The following is a 13072-nucleotide window of genomic DNA, read 5'->3' as shown; positions in this document are numbered from 1 at the left end:
ATAGGATAACAGTGCATATATTCATGCATATTTTACATATGTTCAAATTGTGCCTCTAAAAAGCCATTGTTGTTTGGACAGCTCATCTCGCTGTGAACCGGCCAGTAAAGACACAGGCAACTACTCTTTCCCTATTGTAGAGAAAATGCTCTTTTCCAAATGCCAGATGTTTTTGCGTTTTACATAGAAGAGGTGGGGGTTTCGACCGTCCCCATCCTCCCCAGTCAGCAGGGGGTCACGGAGTAAGATATATTTAAGCCAGTCACCTAAATGGTCCCACGGTCCTGTTCACAGCCGGTGGTGCTTATAGTAACAAGAGAAACCAGGCCAACTCTCACTGAGTCATAGAGCTGTTCCAAAGAACATCTCTTGATCAGAGTTTGGTTTGGTCTCTCAGTTCCTTAAACTCTCCCTCTTTTCTTGCTCTCAACCCTTGCAGCCTGTATTCTTCCTGTGAACGAACGGCCAAACCCTGAGTGTCTCGTCTGTTTCCCACCAAGTTGGCAAGGGCGAGTCCAGCAGCCTGGCAAAGCTTTCCAGAAGTGGCCTATTTTTTCCCGTCCCATTTGTTATTTCTTTGCACAGAGAGACACCTTTTAATGGAATGGCCCGCTGCCAGGGGCAAATGGTATGAACAGAGCATGCACAAATGTGCCATTCTCCAAGTCTCCAGTTTCAGGACTGCAGGATGGCTGGGGGAGTGTGAGAGTGACATCCCTGACCTGAGCATTAACAAAGGGGCGCGTATAGGCATGTACACAATTCACACTGCTCGACACCCTGACGGATAGATATGTGACAGGGGTGGGGGAAGTGTGGAGTGGTTTTGAAAACAGCCATGGTCAGGACAGGGGGTTGGCAGGGATGCACAACATGCACAGTCAGTGTTCAATGAAGTGGACAAAACTCTGTACAAGGCCTTGTTTTGGGTCTAGTTTTGTGGTTGTCACAGTGTCAGATTTGCAGGCTGACTCACAAATTCCAAGAAATCTCATTTAGTCCATATGGCTGGTCAGCATCACGCAAGAGGGTGTACTTATTTTTTAGCAGATTTAACCTAGCCCATTTTGCAGTGTAACCTAGCCCAGTTTGCAGTGTCACCTAGCCCAGTTTGCAGTGTCACCTAGCCCAGTTTGCAGTGTCACCTATCCCAGTTTGCAGTGTCACCTATCCCAGTTTGCAGTGTCACCTAGCCCATTTTGCAGTGTCACCTAGCCCATTTTGCAGTGTCACCAAGCCCAGTTTGCAGTGTCACCTAGCCCAGTTTGCAGTGTCACCTATCCCAGTTTGCAGTGTCACCTAGCCCAGTTTGCAGTGTAACCTAGCCCAGTTTGCAGTGTCACCTAGCCCAGTTTGCAGTGTCACCTAGCCCAGTTTGCAGTGTCACCTAGCCCAGTTTACAGTGTCACCTAGCCCAGTTTGCAGTGTCACCTAGCCCAGTTTGCAGTGTCACCTAGCCCAGTTTGCAGTGCTATTCACCAATAACGTACACATATGAAAGGCAGATAAGTGGACCCCTGCAGGCCAATGAATGGTAGTTTAATGATGTGTTTGGATAGCAGGTCAGGCATGTGTTATAGACAGGTCTGAGATGTTATTTCCTTTCTGGGGATTCCTTCTTGGCACTATATACTGTATGTGTTGATAGATGGTCCTATGGACACTCTGGAAAACAAACAGGGCATTGCTCTAGGAATGGACTTTTAGAGGGCATTGAAAGTTCAACAATATGATCAAAGGTCTTAGAGACTTGGATCATATGCACTCTTAAATGCATTATACACAAGATTCAACCCCCCCCCCCCCCCCCCCCCCCCCCCCCCCACATTCATTATCAAAACTGATCACTACGTTAAACTCCAAAAACCCTGTGTAACTATCAATATCAGTGCGCTCCCTGAAGACCGAGTCAGCATTTAACACTGTGTTCTCTCCCACAGAAAAACTTGTGTGGGTGCGAGGGAATCATACAGGATTTGTCCGTGGGAGCATCCAGAAGAGAATTCTCAGGGCTCCAGAGGGCCCCTTAAGGTGGGGGGCTGTGTTGGATCCGTTGTGCTTGCCGAGGGTCCAACCCAGCGGGAGAACACATTTGTGAATGTTTACCATTGGACATTTGAATGGAATCTGGGCACGGTTCCAGCAACTGTTTTCCATATGTGCACCACTGATCCATCATGGTTCCTCAATCATCTCCTCGTAGAAATCATCCCAACGCTCATTATCTACATGAAAGAGCACTGAGCCTATAATACAGTGCATTCGGAAAGTATTCAGACCCCTTGACTTTTCCCACATTTTGTGACGTTACAGCCGTATTCTAAAATGTATTAAATTGTTTTTTTCCCCCTCATCAATCTACACGCAATACCCTATAATGACAAAGCAAAAACTGGAATATCACATTTAAATAAGTATTCAGACCCTTTACTCAGTACTTTGTTGAAGCACCTTTGGCAGGGATTACAGCCTTGAGTCTTCTTGGGTATGACACTAAAAGCTTGGCACACCTGAATATAGTTTCTCCCATTCTTCTCTGCAGATCCTCTCAAGCTCTGTCAGGTTGGATTGGGAGCGTCGCTGCACAGCTATTTTCAGGTCTCGCCAGAGATGTTAGATCGGGTTCAAGTCCTGTACATTGCTGCGTTCATCTTTGCCTCGATCCTGACTAGTATCCCAGTCCCTGCCACTGAAAAACATCCCCACAGCATGATATTGCCACCACCATGCACCATGCTGGGCCACTCAAGGACATTCTGAGACTTGTCCTGAAGCCACTCCTGCATTATCTTGGCTGTGTGCTTAGGGTCGTTGTCCTGTTGGAAAGTGAACCTTCACCCCAGTCTGAGTGTTCTGGAACAGGTTTTCATCAAGTATCCATCTGTACATTGCTGCGTTAATCTTTGCCTCGATCCTGACTAGTCTCCCAGTCACTGCCACTGAAAAACATCCCCACAGCATGATGTTGCCACCACCATGCTCCACTGTAGGGATGGTGCCAGGTTTCCTCGTGATGTGACGCTTGGCATTCAAGCCAAAGAGTTCAGTCTTGGTTTCATCAGACCAGAGAATCTTGTTTCTCATGGTCTGAGAGTCTTTTAGGTGCCTTTTTACAAACTCCAAGCATGCTGTCATGTGCCTTTTACTGAGGAGAGGCTTCCGTCTGGCCACTCTACCATAAAGGCCTGAATGGTGGAATGCTGCAGAGATGGTTGTCCTTCTGGAAGGTTCTCCCGTCTCCACAGAGGACCACTGGAGCTCTGTCAGAGTGACCATTGGGTTCTTGGTCACCTCCCTGACCAAGGCCCTTCTCCCCCGATTGCTCAGTTTGGCAGGTGGCCAGCTCTATGAAGAGTTTTGGCGGTTCCAAACTTCTTCCATTTAAGAATTATGGAGAAACATTTAAAGGATGATCAATGGAAACAGGATGCACCTGAGCTCAATTTCGAAATCTCATAGCAAAGGGTCTGAACACTTATTTAAATAAGGTATTTCTGTTTACTAAAAAACAGTTTCCGCTTTGTCATTATGGGGTAATGTGTGTAGATTGATGAGGACATTTTTTTATTTAATCCACTTTAGAATAAGGCCGTAACATAATAAGTGTGTGAAATGTGTGAAAGGGAAGGGGTCTGAATACTTTCCGAATGCACTGTATACCCACAGTGGCCCAACTAATAGCCAGGGCTCTTTGAAATGAGACTACAAGGTTTTTTGATACTGAACTACGGACCACCCATCCCGGATCCGGGATCATTCTCATTAGAAACGCTGACTAGCATAGCCTAGCCTAGCGCCACAGGGAATATAATATAATTTCATTAAATCACAAGTCCAATACAGCAAATGAAAGATAAACATCTTGTGACTCCAGCCAACATGTCCGATTTTTAAAATGTTTTACAGCGGAAACACAACATATATTTATGTTAGCTCACCACAATAGCCCAACACACAACGCAATCTTTTCACCACAAAGATAGCTTTCACAAAACCCACAAAGAGATAAAATTAATCACTAACCTTTGAACAACTTAATCAGATGACAGTCTTATGACATCATGTTATACAATTCCTTTATGTTTTGTTCGAAAATGTGCATATTTATAGCTACAAATCGTGGTTTTACATTGGCGACATGGTCAGAAATGGCTCCAAAATGTCCGGAGAAATTTTAGAGAGTCACGTAATCTAACAGAAAAAGTCATCATAAACTTTGCTGAAAAATACATGTTGTACATATAATTAAAGATACACTGGTTCTTAATGCAACCGCTGTGTTAGATTTAAAAAAAATAACTTTAGTAAAAAGCACAGCATGCAATAATCTGAGACAGCGCTCAGCCATTCTCCGCCATGTTGGAGTCAACAGAGTCAACAAAAATACGAAATCACATCATAAATATTCCCTTACCTTTGATGAACTTTCATCAGAATGCAGTGCCAGGAATCCTAGTTCCACAATAAATCGTTGTTTTGTTTTAGAATGTCCATTTCTTCTGTCGAATTAGCAACTTTGGCTAGCATGTGTATGTGTAGCTCAGTGTCCATGAAGATTTGACGCAATGAACGAAAAATTCAAAAAGTGATAATAAAAGTCGAATAACCTGGTCAAACTCAGTTGAGAATCCATCTTTAGGATGTTTTTCTCGTATATATCCAATAACGTCGGAGCATTTCTTCGTGTCTACCTAACGCATTGCAGACAAAGATATGACATACCCAAGTGCGTAGCCAAATACTGCCAATATGGCTGACCTGTCACTCCAAAGACTCTCATCCGGTCCCACATAAGGCTAGACACTTCATTCCACGTTCTACTGCCTGTTGACATCTAGTGGAAGGCGTATGAAGTGCATACAGATCCATAAATACAAGGCAATTGAATAGGCGATGCCTTTCACAGAGACACATTTCAGAATTTTCACTTCCTGTTTGGAAGTTTGCCTGCCAAATGAGTTCTGTTTTACTCACAGATATAATTCAAACAGTTTTAGAAACTTCAGAGTGTTTTCTATCCAATAGTAATAATAATATGCATATCATATAATCTAGGACAGAGTACGAGGCCGTTTAAATTGGGCACAATTTTATCCAAAAGTGAAAAGGGCGCCCCCTATTTCCAAGAGGTTTTAAGAACATAGTAAACAATATTGAACTGTTGAAATCAGAGAGTAAACCTAAACTGAGCACTACATTTTCAAGTAAACATATGATTTAGAAAGTCTGTACTGCAGGGTTAAACAGTGCAGATTTGCAATTATTTTTCACAATTAGAGACGGACTATGGCTACTACCATAAAGACAAAGTCACAAATATCTGCATCTTTTCTTAGAGCCATGAATGCTTGTGCTTCTAGTTCCAACCGCGCAGTAATATCTAACAAGTAATCTAACAAATTCACAACAACTACCTTATACACACACACAATGTAAGGGGATGGAATAAGAATATGTCCATATAAATATATGGATGCGCGATAGCCGTGCGGCATAGGCAAGATGCAATAGATGGTATAAAATACAGCATATACACTACCATTCAAAAGTTTGGGGTCACTTACTGACGCTTTGCTTGTTTGATTCCCTTTCCATGATTAAATGCGGTGGTTCGCTCTTTCAGTTTTGCGCGAATGCTGCCATCAATCCACGGTTTCTGGTTAGGGAAGGTGTAATAGTCACAGTGGATACAATATCTCCAATGCACTTCCTAATTAACTCACTCACCGAGTCAGCGTATACGTCAATGTCCATGTGATTGAAGCAATCTTGAAGCGTGGAATCCGATTGGTCAGACCAGCGTTGGATAGACCTAAGCATGGGCGCTTCCTATTTTAGTTTCTGCCTATAGGAGGGGAGCAACAAGATGGAGTCATGGTCAGATTTGCCAAAGGGAGGGCGGGGGAGGGCCTTGTATGCATCGCGGAAGTTAGAGTAGCAGTGGTCCAGTATTTTGCTTGAGCGGGTAGCCTTGTTCTCAAATTAGCTTTGTTAAAATCCCCAGCTACAATAAATGCAGCCTCAGGATATATGGTTTCAGTGGCGTGCCGTGGGCCTGGGGCCTGGGCCTTCAGTGAGGTACTACACAGTCCCACCCGAATTAATCCACCTCATTATGATGCCATGGCTCTAGACACTATACATTTAGACAGAAACGCAGTATAACCAGGCGTTGCGTCACCTTGAAATTGACAAATTGACATTTTTGGGTAAACAGTGTTTACCCAAAAATCAAATGAGTCTTTTCAATATTTCCCTTCACCTTTTCATTGTGCAGCTCCGTTGCCCTGCGCGCTTGTTCTTTGAGCTGTAGATCCACTCCGGTGTCCCCAAAAGTTTTCAAAAGCACCATTGCTTGTTAGTGCCCAGCCGTACTTTGGTGTCTCGTTGCTGCCTTGGTTAGACAACTCAAGTTTGCAAAGCCAGTGTGGCTCCAAACACCAAATCGATCACTTGCAAATAATAGGCATTCCCAGCAGTACAGTTTGCAGTGCTTCTCGGAGCCAAGGAGCCTGTGAGCCATTGACAGCGCTCGTAGTTGAAACTTTGAAAGTGGCGAGCGAACGAAGCCCTTTCCCGCCTGTGACAGGCTTTGTGGCGTCGGGCGACCTCTCCTTACAATGTCTAACTTTTCTTGAAAAGTTCGTCTTGAGAATGGCGTTATAATTATATCCTCGAACAAATCGATATCTTCTCCTCCTTCCGCCATTGTGGGTTGAAAAAACAGCTTAGTAGTACGCAAATTAATTCGTTTATCAAATTCAGTTTCCTAGATCTCCATAGGACCTGCCTCTCAATATTGGTAATCCAATCAAAAGACGTGCACGCACTACGCCTGCTAGCTGGCTCCTGTGTAACACTGGAGCCAGCCAGCAGGCGTACAATAGCCAACTCTAAAGCTGATTGGTTGACACAAAATTTTCATTTCCATTCACTATAAGCTACAAGCGCCCGCACTGTTGATTCTGAAGGCCTGAGGGCAGATTTTAGAACCCTGGCAACACATGATGGCTGAATATGATTGGATAAAAGATCTAACATAAAGACCAGCCCTCCAAATCTCAACCTGGGGCTGGAAGCAGTGCAACCAAGAGGAAAGCTATGAAATGAAGAGTATAACTCTTACTCTGGGGAATAATTTAATACATATTTGTGGGAAAATATATTTTAAAAAAAATTAAATATTCTGATGATGTTTAGGCCAGCAGAGAAGGCCTTGCAGGCCCTGACGGCCCACCACTGTATGGTTTCCAGTTTACATAGAGTCCAGTAAAGTTCTTTCAGGGCCGTCAAGGTATCTGCTTGGAGGGGGATATACATGGCTGTGACAATTATCTAAGAGAATTCTCTTGAGAAATAATGCGGTTGCCATTTGATTGTCAGGAATTCTAGGTCAGGTGATCAAAAGGACTTGAGTTCCTGTATGCTGTTATGATTACACCATGAGTCTTTAATCATGAGGCATACACCCCACCCTTTTTCTTACCAGAGAGATGTTTGTTTCTGTCGGCGCAACGCATGAAGAAACCCGGTGGCTGTACCGACTCTGACAACATATCCCGAATGTTACAATCTCTGATGTCTCTCTGGAAGGCAACTCGTGCCCTAATTTCGTCCATCTTGTTGTCTAGAGACTGGACATTGGCGAGTAATATGCTCGGAAGCAGTGGATGGTGTGCTTGCCATCTAAGTCTGACCAGGAGGCCACTCCGTCTGCCTATCCTGCGGCGACAACGTTGTTTTGGGTCGGCCTGTGGGATTAGATCTAATGTCCAGGGTGGCGGTCCGAACAAAGGATCCACTTCGGGAAAGTCGTATTCCTGGTCGTAATGTTGGTAAGTTGACGTCGCTCTTACATCCAATAGTTCTTCCCAGCTGTATGTAATAACACTTAATATTTTCTGGGCTAACAATGTAAGAAATAATACATAGAAATCAAATGACTGCATAGTTTCCTAAGGACTTGAAGCGAGGTGACCATCTCTGTCGGCGCCATCTTGCTAATAGCCATCAGACTCATGATCTAGTATACCCAGAGAAGCATAAACACAAAGGAGGTAAGACTCCCGAGTGGCGCAGCGGTCTAAGGTCTCAGTGCTACAGGCATCACTACAGACCCTGGTTTGATCCCGGGCTGTATCACAACCGTCCGTGATCAGGAGTCCCATAAGGCGGCGCACAATTGGCCCAGCATCGTCCGGGTTAGGGGAGGGTTTGGCCGGGGTAGGCCGTCAATGTAAAATAAGACTTTGTTCTTAAAACTTCTTGTCAATAGGGGGGCGCCATTTCGACTTTGTAAAAATTAGTTCCCAAATTAAACTGCCTCGTACTCAATTCTTGCTCGTACAATATGCATATTATTATTACTATTGGATAGAAAACACTCTCTAGTTTCTAAAACTGTTTGAATTATATCTGTGAGTAAAACAGAACTCAAGTTGCAGCTAACTTCCTGTCAGGAAGTGAGAAATCTGAAATCGATGCTCTGTTCCAGGGTCAGTTTATTAAATTGCATGTAATCTATGAGTCGACATGCACTGCATACGATTTCCCCTAGATGTCAGTAAGCAGTGAGAATTGGAATGGTGTTGCTAGGCAGATCTGAGGCCATATAAAGGCTCATGGAACCGGGGGTGCACTCTTTTCAACGTTCGTCATGGCGCAAAGGAGGACCTCAGGATGGCATTCTGAAAAGCTCTCGTTATAGACCTTAGATATATCCGGCTCTGATTTTATTCGATATAGGTGTTAAAGACATCATAATGTAGTTATTTTAAACCGAGTTATATCAGTTTATATCAGTATATTGCGATTTTCTGATATTTCTTTGTGCTGCGTTATGAAGAGTTGGGCACGTCTGGGCCACATAGCTAATGTTTGCTGCTAATTCCTAAGTTGAAGACGACAATCTACAACCGAGCAACGATGATTCTGGACAAAGGACCACTTGCACAAGATTCTGATGGAAGCTCATCAAAAAGTAAGAACTATTTATGATGTTAATTCGTTGTTCTGTTGAAAAATGTAAAACTACTATTCCGCCATTAATTTCGGTGTGGTCTCGCTTTAACGCACGCTGTATGTCGTAGTAACGTTAATTTTAAAAATCTAACACAGCGGTTGCATTAAGAACTAATGTATCTTTCATTTGCTGTCCAACCTGTATTTTTTAGTCAAGTTTATGATTAGTTATTGATTAGATTAGGTGCCTCTCCCAAGATTTCTCCCGACATTTTGTTGGCAGCTTGGCTACTATTCTCATTGTATAACCACGATTTGTGCCGCTAAATATGCACATTTTTGAACAAACAATATATGTATTGTGTAATATGATGTTATAGGACTGTCATCTGATGAAGTTTTGAGAAGGTTAGTGAAAAATGTAATATCTTTTGCTGGTTTATTCGCTATCGCTAACGTGCATGAATCAATGCTGCTGTGTGGTTGGCTATTGTAGTAAGCTAATATAATGCTAAATTGTGTTTTCGCTGTAAAACACTTAAAGAATCTGAAATATTGGCTGGATTCACAAGATCTTTGTCTTTCATTTGCTGTACGCTGTGTATTTTTCATAAATGTTTTATGATGAGTATTTAGGTAATTCACGTTGCTCTCTGTAGTTATTCTAGTTGCTTTGGTGAGAGTTGTGATGGTGGCTGCAATGTAAAACTATGATTTATACCTGAAATATGCACATTTTTCGAACAAAACATATGCTATACAATAAATATGTTATCAGACTGTCATCTGATGAAGTTGTTTCTTGGTTAGTGACTATTTATATCTTTATTTGGTCGAATTTGTGATAGCTACCTATGCAGGAAAAAAATGGTGGGGAAAAAAAGTTGTGTCTTTTGCTATGGTGGTTAGCTAATAGAAATACATATTGTGTCTTCCCTGTAAAACATTTTAAAAATCAGAAATGATGGCTGGATTCACAAGATGTGTATCTTTCATTTGGTGTCTTGGACTTGTGATTTCATGAACATTTTATTATATGATATCCCTGTGGCTTTAGGCTAGGCTATGCTAGTCAGCTTTTTTGATGGGGGGGATCCCGGATCCGGGTTTGTGACTCGTTAGAGGTTTTAACTGACTTACCTGGTTAAAAAAAAGAAAAAAAAGACAATGATAACATTCAATGCAGGTAGACTGGAATTTCCCTTCACTTGAACCCTCAGAATTTTGTGTGATCTATACAGATGGATTCATTTTAAACTACATGCATGATTGGAATGCAACTCATTTTCCTTCACTGGAGAACTATTGTTCAGCCATCCCGATCCAAGCCTATCCCCGACATCTGATGTGGGTGGAAGCTAAAACTTGGAAATGATTTCCAAATGTTGAGGCAATGTATTTCAGTCATTACCATGGCAGGCTTACATTTGCAGGCGGTCTAATTCAAACAAATCTCTAATCATTTTGTAGATAAAGCTCAATTGCTACAGTATTTTTATAGAAGAGCTAGGTGAGATACAAATCTGATTCAAATGGAATTTGATAGAGGGTTTTGCCCGTGGGTATGTTAGACACTGAAATGTCTGTTCCCATTATTAATCAAAGCTGCCCACGGAGGCAAAGGGCCGAGGCTATGAAGTGGAAGAAAAGCGGGGGACTGGGAGTTGGATGGGGGCCCAGACTCAGGCACCTGCAAGGCCTGTGTCACATAGTATAAACTCTCAAGCACAAGGAGACACTAAACTCTGATATATAGGCTATATCGTTTTTTTTATTTTAAAGAAGTTAAAACATTGTTATGGTAAAGAAAACATTTAATGAATCATAAATGGGCTTGACTGAAGCTCCCTTGAGTTATAGACCTATTATGCCATTACAGGAGACTAAAGCATATTTTGAGTAGGAGTGTGGGGGAAGCAACTCTGAGAATATAGTTCACCAAGCTACCAATCACTTCCTGTTGGAAGAAGTTAAGCTACACTAAAGCTACCCTTTAAAAAAATATGGTTTACTGAACTAAAGTTACTTTGAGCTACTTTGTGAAAAAACCCACTTGGTACCATATGTCAATCTGAAATGTCATAGACAACAAATTCCAAGATCAGATCACTTTGGGGTCATATGTTAACAGAATGTGTAATTTAGCCTTTTAAAAACACAAAAACGATTTTCAAGTGAGATTCATTTATTGCCTATTTTACCCATATTTTATTTTTGCCAAAAGATTAGTGTGTAGTTCCAGTAGTTAGCTACCCCACTACATGGCAAAAAATGTAATACCTAGTTCACTTCTCCCCAAACACTGAGTAGGACGTCATGAAAATCACTGTTGGAAAATACAGTATAATGGTAGGAGATACAAAAAGATATTATTGATGGCTTCTCTAGGAAGAAAGGAGTATCTTGTACATTGCATCCTGCAATGTGCAGCATCCGTTACAATAAATGGTCCTTTTCCACACGAGAGGACAATTTTGAATCATGAGTGTACAGCTGTATTACAATAAACCAAAGGAAGTGTGAAACTAATTTACCAGATGTTTGTCTAACCAATAGTTTAAGAGTGAGACTTTTAAGTCCTTGGTCTGACATGTTGAGAATGTGCATGAAATCCCCCAGCTGTGAAAATTACTCAATAGTCCCTCTGGGCTTATTGTGATTTCAAACCAGCTACTTCTTGTTATGAATTAATACATTAGCTGCTCTTATTACAAATCAATTAAGAGGGACTGTGAAGAGGGGAATGTGCATATACTGTGAAGGGTTTCCTGGTGAACCACTGGCAGATGGTTTTACGACAGAGGTGCACTTGACATTGAGCTACCTAAATATAGTCACAGGGTCCCCTGCCCGACATGGTTCAGAACTAACAGGCATACTGATCCCACATCAATGGAATTGGAACTGGGGCTTCAGACGAGACCTCTGTGGCGAGCAGTGCAGCACTCCAATGAGCTGCCGGCACAGCTGCGTGGTGTATATTAATGTCATTCCATTGACTAGCCCACTAAGGACAACGGTAAGAATCCACAAACTCCAGTCTATAGCTGCTGCTGAGACAATTGTACACAAATGCATGCCTTAAGTTTAAAGTCCATTTTGTACCCTCACTTTCAGGGCATTTGTTTGTTATTTTCCCATGTTTGACCAGTGAAAGTAAAGACGTGCAAATATATTGTGCAAAGGTACCACTGTCCACAAACCTAGTTAGTTTACGTGATAGTTGGATAGGTAACGACATTGTAAGCCTTTTATAACTGCTTAGACAGTGTTTACAGGCACAATTGTATTTGTAGTGCAGTTTTAACAAAGTTTCAGTACTGATTTGATTGAATGCCAGCACAAGTCAAGTAGAGTTCAGGAGGTGGTCAGCAAGACAGTAGTCACTGGACCACGAACTATGCATTTCCCACCATTTGCACATAGACCTACATGACAGTTGGCTATCCCCCATCATAGCCTATATTTGACCTTATATTAAGAACATTCCCAATTACCCACAAGGCAGACCTTCAAGCTCCATGTTCCCAACTGGCCAGGCTGGGCTGTAAGGCATGTACCCATACTCACTTACTTATTATTGGTTGCTCCCTTTAGTGACCACTACAAGGATCATGGGATGAAAACTGCCTACATTCTTGCCCTCCCTATCTGTAGGACTAGTGGATGGTGGGTAATTTAGGGAGATTATGCAAGTATTACATAAAAAACTGAAGAGGGGGAACGATGAAGAGTGAGAGTCACAGCTGTTAAATTCCAGTGTTACGAAGGAATCAAGCAGCAAACCAAATAGTTTCAGAAATGGAGAAGGCACATAATCCAAGTTGAGTTTCAAGTACTGCAGCCAGTTTGCTACAGCAGGAAATAATCGTGCAGCAACAGGAAATGTGAATTATTATGTTGATTATAATTAATGGACAATTTTGTAGGGGTTGATACATTATTCGGAAGGGAAAAAATAAAGTCTGACATTTCTAAGTGGAAATTACAAACTTCAGATGCCTTATTAAACCTCAGAGTTCTCCTGCAAAAGGGTGATCAAATTAAGATCCTACATCTGTAGTGATTGCATGGCGATGTGTTGTTCACAAAAAGCAGCACCGCGGACATC

This window comes from Salvelinus namaycush, chromosome 32, assembly GCF_016432855.1.
Source record: "Salvelinus namaycush isolate Seneca chromosome 32, SaNama_1.0, whole genome shotgun sequence".
In the NCBI taxonomy this organism is placed as follows: Eukaryota; Metazoa; Chordata; class Actinopteri; order Salmoniformes; family Salmonidae; genus Salvelinus; species Salvelinus namaycush.
This window is presented reverse-complemented; position numbering follows the sequence as displayed.